Below are 13,792 nucleotides of genomic sequence, written 5' to 3' on the forward strand. Positions count from 1 at the left end.
TCTTGGTGGATCAGGATCGGGATGGCTCTGCGCAACCTCATGGCCAATATTGCCGTCAGAATCTTGCTGTCCACATTTAATAGGGACAAGGGCCTGTATGACCCACCGTCTGTGGCATCCCTGTTGGGCTTTAGCAGTGGGATGATGGTTGCTTCTCTCATGGTGTCCGGGAGGTAGCCTAACTCATACGCCTCATTGAACACCTGGGACAATAACGGGGCCAGTGTATCTTCGTAGGTCTTATAGAACTCTCCTGGGAGTCCGTCTGGTCCAGGTGCTTTCCCGGAGGGCAGCGATCTGATGGCGGTCGCTACCTCCTCAGGGGTGACAGGTCCTTCCAGGGACTCTGCCATTTGTTCCTCGAGGTGTGGTAGCCTAATGATGTCTAACACATCTCTATTGCCATGTCAGTGGGGGGTGAGGGGTCAGTGTATAGTTTCTGGTAGTATTCTGCAAAAGTGCGGTTGATATCTATTTGTGAGTATGTTTCTAGCCCTGCTGCATCCCGGATTTGGCAGATGGGGTGTCTAGGGGCCTCTCGTTTATATAGCCACGCTAGCAACTTCCCAGGTTTGTCGCCTAGGGCATGGCTTCTTTCTATGTGTTTGGCATAGCTGAGCCTCCCGAGCGCCTCCCAGTGCAGCAGGCAGGCCTGCTTTAGTTCGACTGCTCTGCATATTTGGGCAGGGTCCGATGAGGCTGCAGCCTCTAGGTGTTGTAGCTCGTCCTCTGCACGCGTTAGCTGGGAGGTGATGGATTTTTGGGCGCCCCCTGCGGCGGCTATCATGTCCCCCCTTATCACTACTTTGTATGCCTCCCAGGCAGTGTTGATATGCTGGACACTGTCTCTATTTGTTTGCCAGTAGGTGGATGTGCATTGCCCTATCTGTTCACAGAATGCCTTGTCTAGTAACGCTTCACTCCGGAGCCTCCATGTGGGTATAGGGGGTCTGGGCGCAGTTAGGGACCATGTGGTCATCAGAGGGGAGTGGTCCGACAGCACTCTGGCCAGGTATTGGGTGTCTTCAAACGCGTCTAAGTGTTCGTCGCTAACCAGTATGCTATCTATTCTAGTGTGCACTGCATGCGGTGGTGAATAAAAGGAGTAGGCTCTACCCTCGGGGTGCTGTGCTCTCCAGAGGTCGCATAGGGCATATTGTTGTGTAAGGGCCTTTAATATTTTTGCAGGCGGGGAGGGCTGTGAGTGTTTACTGTCTGATCTATCCATGCGCGGCTCTAGAGTACAGTTGTGATCCCCCCCCATATGACCGTGCCATTCCGGCTTGGGCTCAATCGGTTATACAATGATCTAAAGAAGACCGTGGCGTCATGGTTGGGGGCATAAGTGTTGACCAAGCATAGTTCCTTGCCTTCTATAGTGCAACGTATCTGGACCATTCTACCTTCGTCATCTATGTTAGTGTGCATCACCTTGATAGGCATGTTAGGGGCTATCCATATTAGCACCCCTCTGGCGTAGCTGGAGTACTTGGTGCCTATTAGGGTCCCCCTCCACACCCCGGCCAGCGCTGCTAATTTCCGTGCGTTCAGGTGGGTCTCTTGTAATAAGGCAATGCCTATCTTATGGCGTTTGAGGAAGGTGTAGACTCTGTGTTGCTTAATGTAACTGTTCAATCCTCTAACGTTCCATGTCATTACTCTGATCGCATTAGCCATGAATGTGGTGTGGGTGAGAGTGCCTGGGTGGGCCGTCCAGCAGTGTCTGGCTCTTAGTTTGGCGGCCTATCATATGGCGAGTGAATCTGATCAGTTCCATTGGCATCTTTGGGTGTATGATTTGTTTGCGGTGTGTTTGTTGGTCTTGATCTTCTTTGTCCCCATAAACATTAACTGTTAACTGAACTTGTAACATAACTCGTCTAGCGGGGTATCCCCCGTTCTGACATTCCCGTTTCTGCTCCATGGACCTAAGTCCCTAGGTGCCCTACGGGCGGGTAATTACCCGAAAAAACAGAGATAGTTCTGGGGCGGGTGTGGCTTCACCTCCTGATTGTAACAAGTGTGAAGTACTTCCGTGGTGAGTGTGGCTCCGGTCGCATCTGGGTTGCCGCTCTTCATCTGGTAGTTCTGAGTATGTGGCAGGTGTTGCTTGGGAATGGTATGAGCGATCTCATGGGATGGGCGGTTTAGGCTTGTGCTGTTTCGGTTCCCAGTCTGGGACCTGTGCTCTGTCCATCCAATCAGTCGCTTCAGCGGGAGTGTCGAATAAATGGGCCTTGTTGTTGTGAAGGACCTTCAATCTGGCCGGGTATAGGAGCATGTATCGCAATCCAGCATTTTTTAGTCTGGCTTTGGTGTGGTTGAACATAGCCCTGCTTCTCTGGACCTGTAGGGTGTAGTCGGGGTAAATGGTGACCTTGGCGGAGTCTCGCTGTATGGAACCGCCCAGCCTGGAGAATGCCAGGATTGCCTCCCTGTCTTTATAATTCAGTACTTTGGCTATTATAGGCCTGGGCGGATTTCCAGGTGGCGGCCGTCTGGCTAGGGATCGGTGGGCTCTCTCAATAGTAAAGCCTTGGGACAGCTTCCCCGCGCCAATCTCGTGTATAAGTAGGTTTTCGACGTAGTTCGTGGGGTCATTGCCTTCGATTCCCTCGGGTAGGCCGATGATCCTGATGTTACTCCTGCGGGCCCTTCCCTCTGCCTCCTCGGCTCTATCTCAATATTTCAAGATCATGCATTTTGTCTCTAATCAATGTGGGAGTCAATAGTACAGCTGGTAATAGAAACTCATTTATATTGATAGAAATAGGTTCAAGTACGCCACCTCCTCCACTTACAATAGGTCTCCCTTCCCGAATATCTACAAATCATTTATGAATTTTGGGTAGAAAGTAAGCCGTGGGCATGATAGGGCCTTCAACCATAAGAAAGTGTCTTTCCACATCCGTAAGCAGACCTTTTTTATGCCATTTAAGTATCAGTTGGTGTGCCAAGTAATGAATTTTGTGTAATGGATTTTTTTGGAGTGCTAGATAGGAGTTGCCTGAGTTAAGGGTACGCATACCCATAGTAATGTAGTCTGATCAATCCATCACAACTACATGTTGTACATTCTGTTGAACAATGTCCAAATCTGACAAAACTTCTGTGATACATGTTTGAGATTGAAGGTCTGTATCTTCCAAAGTCATAAGTACATGTGTGCTTCTCCAGCATGGGGTCTGGCAGGGATTCACATGCTCATGAATATTCCCCGTCGTCAGGCTGGGAATCCTCGGTAAAGAAAAATCAGTATCAGTTTCGTTTCTGTTCTGTCATTCGTAGTAGTAACCAATCACTGATCTCTGCGTCATACTGACCACAGCCAATGACTGCCATCTCCCTAAGCCCCGCCTCTGGCAGCCATCTTCAGATTTTTACCGCACGTTCAAGTGTTGGGAGTCTTCGTGCTTAGCTCTCGAGCTTTTGCTGCGTTTTTGCGCTTTTTCAGGTGAATTTTCACATTTTTCGGTTAATCGAGCCTCAAGCTCCACCGTTTCTACTCCCGTTAACGGGTACCCGTTGCAGGATTTTCCTACGCCCCTCAAGGGTGAAGATTTCGTCGAATCAACCTTTTGGAGGATTCCAGAAGATTTGCGGCCTACTTCGAGATGGCCCAGGACGTGAGTTCGTCACCCGGACCCAAGCTGTTTCGCAGCTGCCCTGGATGCAGGCTGCAGAATGTGTTTAAGGAGGACGAGCATTCGCGATGCCTCTACTGTCTTCATGGGGACAAGACTCATGTAGAGAAGGACGACCAGTTCTGCAAGAACTTGTCGGAGCAGACCATGAGGGACTGTCGATCCCGTCTCGCCAGCTGGTTGGAGAAGGGCTCAACGGGTGAGAAGAAGAAGAAAGGGTCTGAGTGGGCTTCTAAGTCCTGTGCGGGCGCCCCGGCAACGGGGGCCCAACACCAGGCCAAGCGCCGCGAGTCTGCTGGCTCCGGGAGCGCCGAAAGGTCGGGCTCTTCGGTCGCCAGGCAGGGTGCACCTTCCCCGGCACCGTCAACCACGAGCCAGCGCTCCGGTTCGGGGAAGAGGAAGTCTGAGACCCCGGGTAAGCTTCGGGAGAAGCCCCGTCCGATCTCGGGAGAGGGGGAGCGAGGCGTCGCCCCTCCCCCTAAGGAGAAGGCCTGGGACGCACCTAAGGTGGTGAAGGCCCCTACCCAGCAAGCAAAGGCCTCTATCGAGGCAATCGCGGCGACTCTGGCCAAGCCGGCAGAGACCCCGCCAGCGGAGACTGCCTCTGGGACTAGAGTTTCCCTGCCGCCAAGGAGGGAATCCTCTTTTCAGCCCATCGTCATGGCCACCATGATGGAAGAAGCGAGGAGGGGCACGGTAGCCTCCTCGAGCTCGGAGTCAGCCTCGGAGGAGGAACTGACCAAGGCCGTGAGGAATCTCAAAGTCCAATTAGAGAAGGTTTGATCCCGTAAGGAAGATCCTCAGGAGATGACCGAGGAAGACGACGATGACGAGGAAGAGCAGCCTTCCCTTCCGGCGGCCATTTTGTCTGCGATCCAGTCCTTATGCTCTGAGATAAGGACGAGATTACCACGGCCCAGGCCGGAGGACCCACAACCTGGCCCGTTGGGAAGTCCTCAGAACAAGCGACGGAGGACCCAACCATCTCCTCCACTCGCCCCCGTAAGGCCTACAGATCCCTCCTCATCCTCCCACGAGTCGGGAGATGACGGTGCAGTGGGCTCGACGACGGGTTCTGAGGGCGACGGCGACGATGATGGAACGGGTCTCCCGTCTCCTGTCGCACGGGCCTCTCCGCCCGACGAGATTGGCTCATTCCACGCCATGATCGCCAGGGCGTCCGAATTGTTCCAGCTCTGCCCGGAGGAGCAGAAAAAGGAAGGTTTCTTCTATCAGCGCCGGGAGGCCAAGAGGAAGACTGTCATCGCGGTGCCTCTAATCGATGACATCTGGGAGGAGGGCCTGTCGGTACTCAACCCCTCCACGGCACTAGCCAAACGGGACCGGTATGAGAAGAAATACTGGGTCCCCGAGACCGCTCCCCTGTGCCTCAGGACCCAGCCAACGCCAGACTCGGTCGTCTCGGCGGCAGCGAAGAAGAAAGCGGCGGGGTCAGGAGCCTCAGCGTCGAATTCCCCTCCGGACGGCGAGGGTAGGAAGTTGGACGCCATGGGGCGACGGGTCATTTCGTCGTCGGCGACGACAATCAAAGCGGCCAACGCCCTGGCGATCGTGGCCCGTTACGACAGGGAGCTCTGGTTTAAGCTGGCCCCCATATTGGACTTCCTACTGGACGACAAGAGGTCCGAGGCCCTGGAAATACTTCAAGAAGGCGAGGTGGCGTCGGACCACGCCATAACGGTGGCAAACGATATTGCCGATAACGGGTTCTGCCAGCTGGGCAACGGAGTTTGCCTACGACGACGGGGTTGGCTCCGGGCGACCGACTTCCGTCAGGACGTCCAGACCAGGGTGTTGGACATGCCGTTCGACAGCAGCAACTTGTTCGGGAAGGCGGTGGACGAATCCCTCCAAGCCATGAAGACGGACACGGAGACGGCCCACGCCCTAGGAGCCCTTCAGCAACGACGGCCCTTTCGGAGCTCCGAAGGCAGACAGGGGGCCTCCAAGGGATCCAGCGGTGGCTCGTCGTTCTACCGCCAGGCGGCACGCTCCTCATCTCAGGAGGCCTACAGGGTTCGCGGCAAGCAGGGAGCGCCTCGTCTAGGGACGCTACTGCGTATTTCTCTCGTCTACCCTCGGTACTGTAAATGACATGGTGCAGTTTGCGCAGGTTTTCCGTGATGGTTCTACCCGGCACGTACCCTGTCTGGTCTTGGTGGATCAGGATCGGGATGGCTCTGCGCAACCTCATGGCCAATATTGCCGTCAGAATCTTGCTGTCCACATTTAATAGGGACAAGGGCCTGTATGACCCACAGTCTGTGGCATCCCTGTTGGGCTTTAGCAGTGGGATGATGGTTGCTTCTCTCATGGTGTCCGGGAGGTAGCCTAACTCATACGCCTCATTGAACACCTGGGACAATAACGGGGCCAGTGTATCTTCGTAGGTCTTATAGAACTCTCCTGGGAGTCCGTCTGGTCCAGGTGCTTTCCCGGAGGGCAGCGATCTGATGGCGGTCGCTACCTCCTCAGGGGTGACAGGTCCTTCCAGGGACTCTGCCATTTGTTCCTCGAGGTGTGGTAGCCTAATGATGTCTAACACATCTCTATTGCCATGTCAGTGGGGGGTGAGGGGTCAGTGTATAGTTTCTGGTAGTATTCTGCAAAAGTGCGGTTGATATCTATTTGTGAGTATGTTTCTAGCCCTGCTGCATCCCGGATTTGGCAGATGGGTTGTCTAGGGGCCTCTCGTTTATATAGCCACGCTAGCAACTTCCCAGGTTTGTCGCCTAGGGCATGGCTTCTTTCTATGTGTTTGGCATAGCTGAACCTCCCGAGCGCCTCCCAGTGCAGCAGGCAGGCCTGCTTTAGTTCGACTGCTCTGCATATTTGGGCAGGGTCCGATGAGGCTGCAGCCTCTAGGTGTTGTAGCTCGTCCTCTGCACGCGTTAGCTGGGAGGTGATGGATTTTTGGGCGCCCCCTGCGGCGGCTATCATGTCCCCCGTTATCACTACTTTGTATGCCTCCCAGGCAGTTTTGATATGCTGGACACTGTCTCTATTTATTTGCCAGTAGGTGGATGTGCATTGCCCTATCTGTTCACAGAATGCCTTGTCTAGTAACGCTTCACTCCGGAGCCTCCATGTGGGTATAGGGGGTCTGGGCGCAGTTAGGGACCATGTGGTCATCAGAGGGGAGTGGTCCGACAGCACTCTGGCCAGGTATTGGGTGTCTTCAAACGCGTCTAAGTGTTCGTCGCTAACCAGTATGCTATCTATTCTAGTGTGCACTGCATGCGGTGGTGAATAAAAGGAGTAGGCTCTACCCTCGGGGTGCTGTGCTCTCCAGAGGTCGCATAGGGCATATTGTTGTGTAAGGGCCTTTAATATTTTTGCAGGCGGGGAGGGCTGTGAGTGTTTACTGTCTGATCTATCCATGCGCGGCTCTAGAGTACAGTTGTGATCCCCCCCCATATGACCGTGCCATTCCGGCTTGGGCTCAATCGGTTATACAATGATCTAAAGAAGACCGTGGCGTCATGGTTGGGGGCATAAGTGTTGACCAAGCATAGTTCCTTGCCTTCTATAGTGCAACGTATCTGGACCATTCTACCTTCGTCATCTATGTTAGTGTGCATCACCTTGATAGGCATGTTAGGGGCTATCCATATTAGCACCCCTCTGGCGTAGCTGGAGTACTTGGTGCCTATTAGGGTCCCCCTCCACACCCCGGCCAGCGCTGCTAATTTCCGTGCGTTCAGGTGGGTCTCTTGTAATAAGGCAATGCCTATCTTATGGCGTTTGAGGAAGGTGTAGACTCTGTGTTGCTTAATATAACTGTTCAATCCTCTAACGTTCCATGTCATTACTCTGATCGCATTAGCCATGAATGTGGTGTGGGTGAGAGTGCCTGGGTGGGCCGTCCAGCAGTGTCTGGCTCTTAGTTTGGCGGCCTATCATATGGCGAGTGAATCTGATCAGTTCCATTGGCATCTTTGGGAGTATGATTGGTTTGCGGTGTGTTCGTTGGTCTTGATCTTCTTTGTCCCCATAAACATTAACTGTTAACTGAACTTGTAACATAACTCGTCTAGCGGGTTATCCCCCGTTCTGACATTCCCGTTTCTGCTCCATGGACCTAAGTCCCTAGGTGCCCTACGGGCGGGTAATTACCCGAAAAAACAGAGATAGTTCTGGGGCGGGTGTGGCTTCACCTCCTGATTGTAACAAGTGTGAAGTACTTCCGTGGTGAGTGTGGCTCCGGTCGCATCTGGGTTGCCGCTCTTCATCTGGTAGTTCTGAGTATGTGGCAGGTGTTGCTTGGGAATGGTATGAGCGATCTCATGGGATGGGCGGTTTAGGCTTGTGCTGTTTCGGTTCCCAGTCTGGGACCTGTGCTCTGTCCATCCAATCAGTCGCTTCAGCGGGAGTGTCGAATAAATGGGCCTTGTTGTTGTGAAGGACCTTCAATCTGGCCGGGTATAGGAGCATGTATCGCAATCCAGCATTTTTTAGTCTGGCTTTGGTGTGGTTGAACATAGCCCTGCTTCTCTGGACCTGTAGGGTGTAGTCGGGGTAAATGGTGACCTTGGCGGAGTCTCGCTGTATGGAACCGCCCAGCCTGGAGAATGCCAGGATTGCCTCCCTGTCTTTATAATTCAGTACTTTGGCTATTATAGGCCTGGGCGGATTTCCAGGTGGCGGCCGTCTGGCTAGGGATCGGTGGGCTCTCTCAATAGTAAAGCCTTGGGACAGCTTCCCCGCGCCAATCTCGTGTATAAGTAGGTTTTCGACGTAGTTCGTGGGGTCATTGCCTTCGATTCCCTCGGGTAGGCCGATGATCCTGATGTTACTCCTGCGGGCCCTTCCCTCTGCCTCCTCGGCTCTATCTCAATATTTCAAGATCATGCATTTTGTCTCTAATCAATGTGGGAGTCAATAGTACAGCTGGTAATAGAAACTCATTTATATTGATAGAAATAGGTTCAAGTACGCCACCTCCTCCACTTACAATAGGTCTCCCTTCCCGAATATCTACAAATCATTTATGAATTTTGGGTAGAAAGTAAGCCGTGGGCATGATAGGGCCTTCAACCATAAGAAAGTGTCTTTCCACATCCGTAAGCAGACCTTTTTTATGCCATTTAAGTATCAGTTGGTGTGCCAAGTAATGAATTTTGTGTAATGGATTTTTTTGGAGTGCTAGATAGGAGTTGCCTGAGTTAAGGGTACGCATACCCATAGTAATGTAGTCTGATCAATCCATCACAACTACATGTTGTACATTCTGTTGAACAATGTCCAAATCTGACAAAACTTCTGTGATACATGTTTGAGATTGAAGGTCTGTATCTTCCAAAGTCATAAGTACATGTGTGCTTCTCCAGCATGGGGTCTGGCAGGGATTCACATGCTCATGAATATTCCCCGTCGTCAGGCTGGGAATCCTCGGTAAAGAAAAATCAGTATCAGTTTCGTTTCTGTTCTGTCATTCGTAGTAGTAACCAATCACTGATCTCTGCGTCATACTGACCACAGCCAATGACTGCCATCTCCCTAAGCCCCGCCTCTGGCAGCCATCTTCAGATTTTTACCGCACGTTCAAGTGTTGGGAGTCTTCGTGCTTAGCTCTCGAGCTTTTGCTGCGTTTTTGCGCTTTTTCAGGTGAATTTTCACATTTTTCGGTTAATCGAGCCTCAAGCTCCACCGTTTCTACTCCCGTTAACGGGTACCCGTTGCAGGATTTTCCTACGCCCCTCAAGGGTGAAGATTTCGTCGAATCAACCTTTTGGAGGATTCCAGAAGATTTGCGGCCTACTTCGAGATGGCCCAGGACGTGAGTTCGTCACCCGGACCCAAGCTGTTTCGCAGCTGCCCTGGATGCAGGCTGCAGAATGTGTTTAAGGAGGACGAGCATTCGCGATGCCTCTACTGTCTTCATGGGGACAAGACTCATGTAGAGAAGGACGACCAGTTCTGCAAGAACTTGTCGGAGCAGACCATGAGGGACTGTCGATCCCGTCTCGCCAGCTGGTTGGAGAAGGGCTCAACGGGTGAGAAGAAGAAGAAAGGGTCTGAGTGGGCTTCTAAGTCCTGTGCGGGCGCCCCGGCAACGGGGGCCCAACCCCAGGCCAAGCGCCGCGAGTCTGCTGGCTCCGGGAGCGCCGAAAGGTCGGGCTCTTCGGTCGCCAGGCAGGGTGCACCTTCCCCGGCCCCGTCAACCACGAGCCAGCGCTCCGGTTCGGGGAAGAGGAAGTCTGAGACCCCGGGTAAGCTTCGGGAGAAGCCCCGTCCGATCTCGGGAGAAGGGGAGCGAGGCGTCGCCCCTCCCCCTAAGGAGAAGGCCTGGGACGCACCTAAGGTGGTGAAGGCCCCTACCCAGCAAGCAAAGGCCTCTATCGAGGCAATCGCGGCGACTCTGGCCAAGCCGGCAGAGACCCCGCCAGCGGAGACTGCCTCTGGGACTAGAGTTTCCCTGCCGCCAAGGAGGGAATCCTCTTTTCAGCCCATCGTCATGGCCACCATGATGGAAGAAGCGAGGAGGGGCACGGTAGCCTCCTCGAGCTCGGAGTCAGCCTCGGAGGAGGAACTGACCAAGGCCGTGAGGAATCTCAAAGTCCAATTAGAGAAGGTTTGATCCCGTAAGGAAGATCCTCGGGAGATGACCGAGGAAGACGACGATGACGAGGAAGAGCAGCCTTCCCTTCCGGCGGCCATTTTGTCTGCGATCCAGTCCTTATGCTCTGAGATAAGGACGAGATTACCACGGCCCAGGCCGGAGGACCCACAACCTGGCCCGTCGGGAAGTCCTCAGAACAAGCGACGGAGGACCCAACCATCTCCTCCACTCGCCCCCGTAAGGCCTACAGATCCCTCCTCATCCTCCCACGAGTCGGGAGATGACGGTGCAGTGGGCTCGACGACGGGTTCTGAGGGCGACGGCGACGATGATGGAACGGGTCTCCCGTCTCCTGTCGCACGGGCCTCTCCGCCCGACGAGATTGGCTCATTCCACGCCATGATCGCCAGGGCGTCCGAATTGTTCCAGCTCTGCCCGGAGGAGCAGAAAAAGGAAGGTTTCTTCTATCAGCGCCGGGAGGCCAAGAGGAAGACTGTCATCGCGGTGCCTCTAATCGATGACATCTGGGAGGAGGGCCTGTCGGTACTCAACCCCTCCACGGCACTAGCCAAACGGGACCGGTATGAGAAGAAATACTGGGTCCCCGAGACCGCTCCCCTGTGCCTCAGGACCCAGCCAACGCCAGACTCGGTCGTCTCGGCGGCAGCGAAGAAGAAAGCGGCGGGGTCAGGAGCCTCAACGTCGAATTCCCCTCCGGACGGCGAGGGTAGGAAGTTGGACGCCATGGGGCGACGGGTCATTTCGTCGTCGGCAACGACGATCAAAGCGGCCAACGCCCTGGCGATCGTGGCCCGTTACGACAGGGAGCTCTGGTTTAAGCTGGCCCCCATATTGGACTTCCTACTGGACGACAAGAGGTCCGAGGCCCTGGAAATACTTCAAGAAGGCGAGGTGGCGTCGGACCACGCCATAACGGTGGCAAACGATATTGCCGATAACGGGTTCTGCCAGCTGGGCAACGGAGTTTGCCTACGACGACGAGGTTGGCTCCGGGCGACCGACTTCCGTCAGGACGTCCAGACCAGGGTGTTGGACATGCCGTTCGACAGCAGCAACTTGTTCGGGAAGGCGGTGGACGAATCCCTCCAAGCCATAAAGACGGACACGGAGACGGCCCACGCCCTAGGAGCCCTTCAGCAACGACGGCCCTTTCGGAGCTCCGAAGGCAGACAGGGGGCCTCCAAGGGATCCAGCGGTGGCTCGTCGTTCTACCGCCAGGCGGCACGCTCCTCGTCTCAGGAGGCCTACAGGGTTCGCGGCAAGCAGGGAGCGCCTCGCCGCCGTCGGCAAGGTGGCCAGGGCAGCAAGGCCACCACCTCCAAGCAGGACTGAACTGGCCGTGGCCTCGGGCCCCCACCGAAGCACCCCAGTGGGAGGCCGGCTGACGAATTTTGTCGGCGTGTGGAAGTCCATCTCCACCGACCGTTGGGTGCTGGATACCCTGGCAAGAGGACACTCTATCGAATTCCTGAAGAAGTGCCCTCACGTTCCACCTGTGGCCAGGAAGGAAAATCACGTCCCGCAACTGCTGTTGGAAGTACGGGCGATGTTCAGGAAAGGCGCCATCGAGCTCGTCCCGAAGAGGCTCCGGGGTGTACTCAAGGTACTTCCTCGTCAGGAAGAAGACGGGCGGCTGGCGCCCCATCCTAGATCTTCGTCGTTTGAACAAATACATCAGATCACAAAAGTTCAGGATGGTCACCCTCCAGCACGTGCTGGGACAGCAGGAGGAAGGCGACTTTCTATCGTCGTTGGACCTGGAGGATGCATACTTCCACGTGCCCATCCTCAAAAGTCACCGAATGTTCCTCAGGTTCGTCGTCCAGGGACGCCACTACCAATTCAGAGCACTGCCGTTCGGATTGAAGTCGGCCCCCAGGGTCTTTACCAAGTGCCTAGCACCTGTGGCGGCACGGCTGCGCCTGCAGGGGATTCACGTCTACCCCTACCTGGACGACTGGCTCATCCGCTCAAGGACGAGGGAACTCGCCGTCAAACACACTGCGAGGACCGTCCAGCTACTGACAGACCTGGGATTCGCCATAAATTACCTCCCATCAAGCTGTCGGCGGACGCGGATCTTTTCTCCAGAGAAGGAGGCGCCATCTTCCACCACGACCCGGCGTCGCTGAACCTGCAGGCTTGGATCCTGCAGCGCTAGAGTTTGGAGGGTACGATGTACCGGCCGACTGCAGAGAGGTTCTTGCAAAGGCCAGGGCGTCCTCGACTCTCAAATGCTACGGTCACAATGGAAGAGGTTCTCTATCTGGTGCCGAGCACAGAAGATCAACCCCCTACGGATTACGGCCCCTCAAGTGCTGCCGTACCTGCTATCGCTGGCAAAGGCTGGGCTAGCCCATGCCTCCATTAAGATTCATCTGGCGGCGATCTCCAGATATACCAGAACCACAGGACGGACGTCCCTGTGGTCCCATCGACTGGTAAAAGAGTTTATGAAAGGACTGTTCCGGTCATTCCCGCTGGTGAAGGCCCCGGCCCCGGCGTGGGAACTTAACGTGGTGCTGACCAGGCTCATGGGACCCCCATTCGAGCCGATGCACTCCGCACCGATGAAGTTTGTGTCGTGGAAGACTGCACTCCTGGTGGCCATTACCTCCGCACGACGAGTGGGAGAGATCCAGGCCCTATCCTGCAAAGCACCGTACTTGACTTTCCATGCCTCGAGGGTGGTGCTTTATGCCCAAGGTGCCGTCGGACTTCCATCTTAACGAGCCCCTGGTGTTACCTGTTTTCTTCCCGTCTCCTTCGTCGCCGGCCGAGAGGACTTTGCACTCGCTGGATGTGGCTAGAGCGCTGAAGTTCTACGTGGACCGCACGAAGAGTTTTCGGAGGACATCACAGCTATTTGTGAACTTTGGACCTGTGAATCAAGGGAAGGCTCTCTCGAAGTCTTCTATTTCAAGATGGCTCTCCGGCTGCATCATGCACTGCCACCGGTTGGCTAACCGACCGCTGCTAGGCCGTCCGAGAGCCCATTCGACCAGAGCGATCGCTGCTACTACGGCATTCCTATCTGGTGTGCCCCTGCTGGACATCTGCAGGGCTGCTACGTGGAGGTCGACGCACACCTTCACGAGATTCTACTGCGTCGATCGGGATTCCAGGGACGAGTCCAGGGTCGGCCAAGCAGTGCTGCGCAACCTGTTCGCTTAAGGTGAGCCCGGTGAGGAGGTAAGAGATGCTTAATGTTGAGTTTTTTGTATTGCTTAATGTTGATCCTTTTGCCACCTCCCGTGGTTGTGCATGTGTGTACTGCTATGTATTCGTATATTCATGAGCATGTGAATCCATGCCAGACCCCATGCTGGAGAAGGAACAAGTTACATACCTGTAACTGTTGTTCTCCAGCATGGGTCTGGCATGGATTCACATGCGAACCCTCCCGCCTACCCCTCTGCGGCTCTTCACTTGGTCATACTGCCACTTCACGTGCTACCAAATCTGAAGATGGCTGCCAGAGGCGGGGCTTTGGGAGATGGCAGTCATTGGCTGCGGTCAGTATGACGCAGAGATCAGTGATTGG

The sequence above is a fragment of the Ambystoma mexicanum genome, chromosome 1p, assembly GCF_040938575.1.
Source record: "Ambystoma mexicanum isolate Mex_15411 chromosome 1p, UKY_AmexF1_1, whole genome shotgun sequence".
NCBI classification, from domain to species: domain Eukaryota; kingdom Metazoa; phylum Chordata; class Amphibia; order Caudata; family Ambystomatidae; genus Ambystoma; species Ambystoma mexicanum.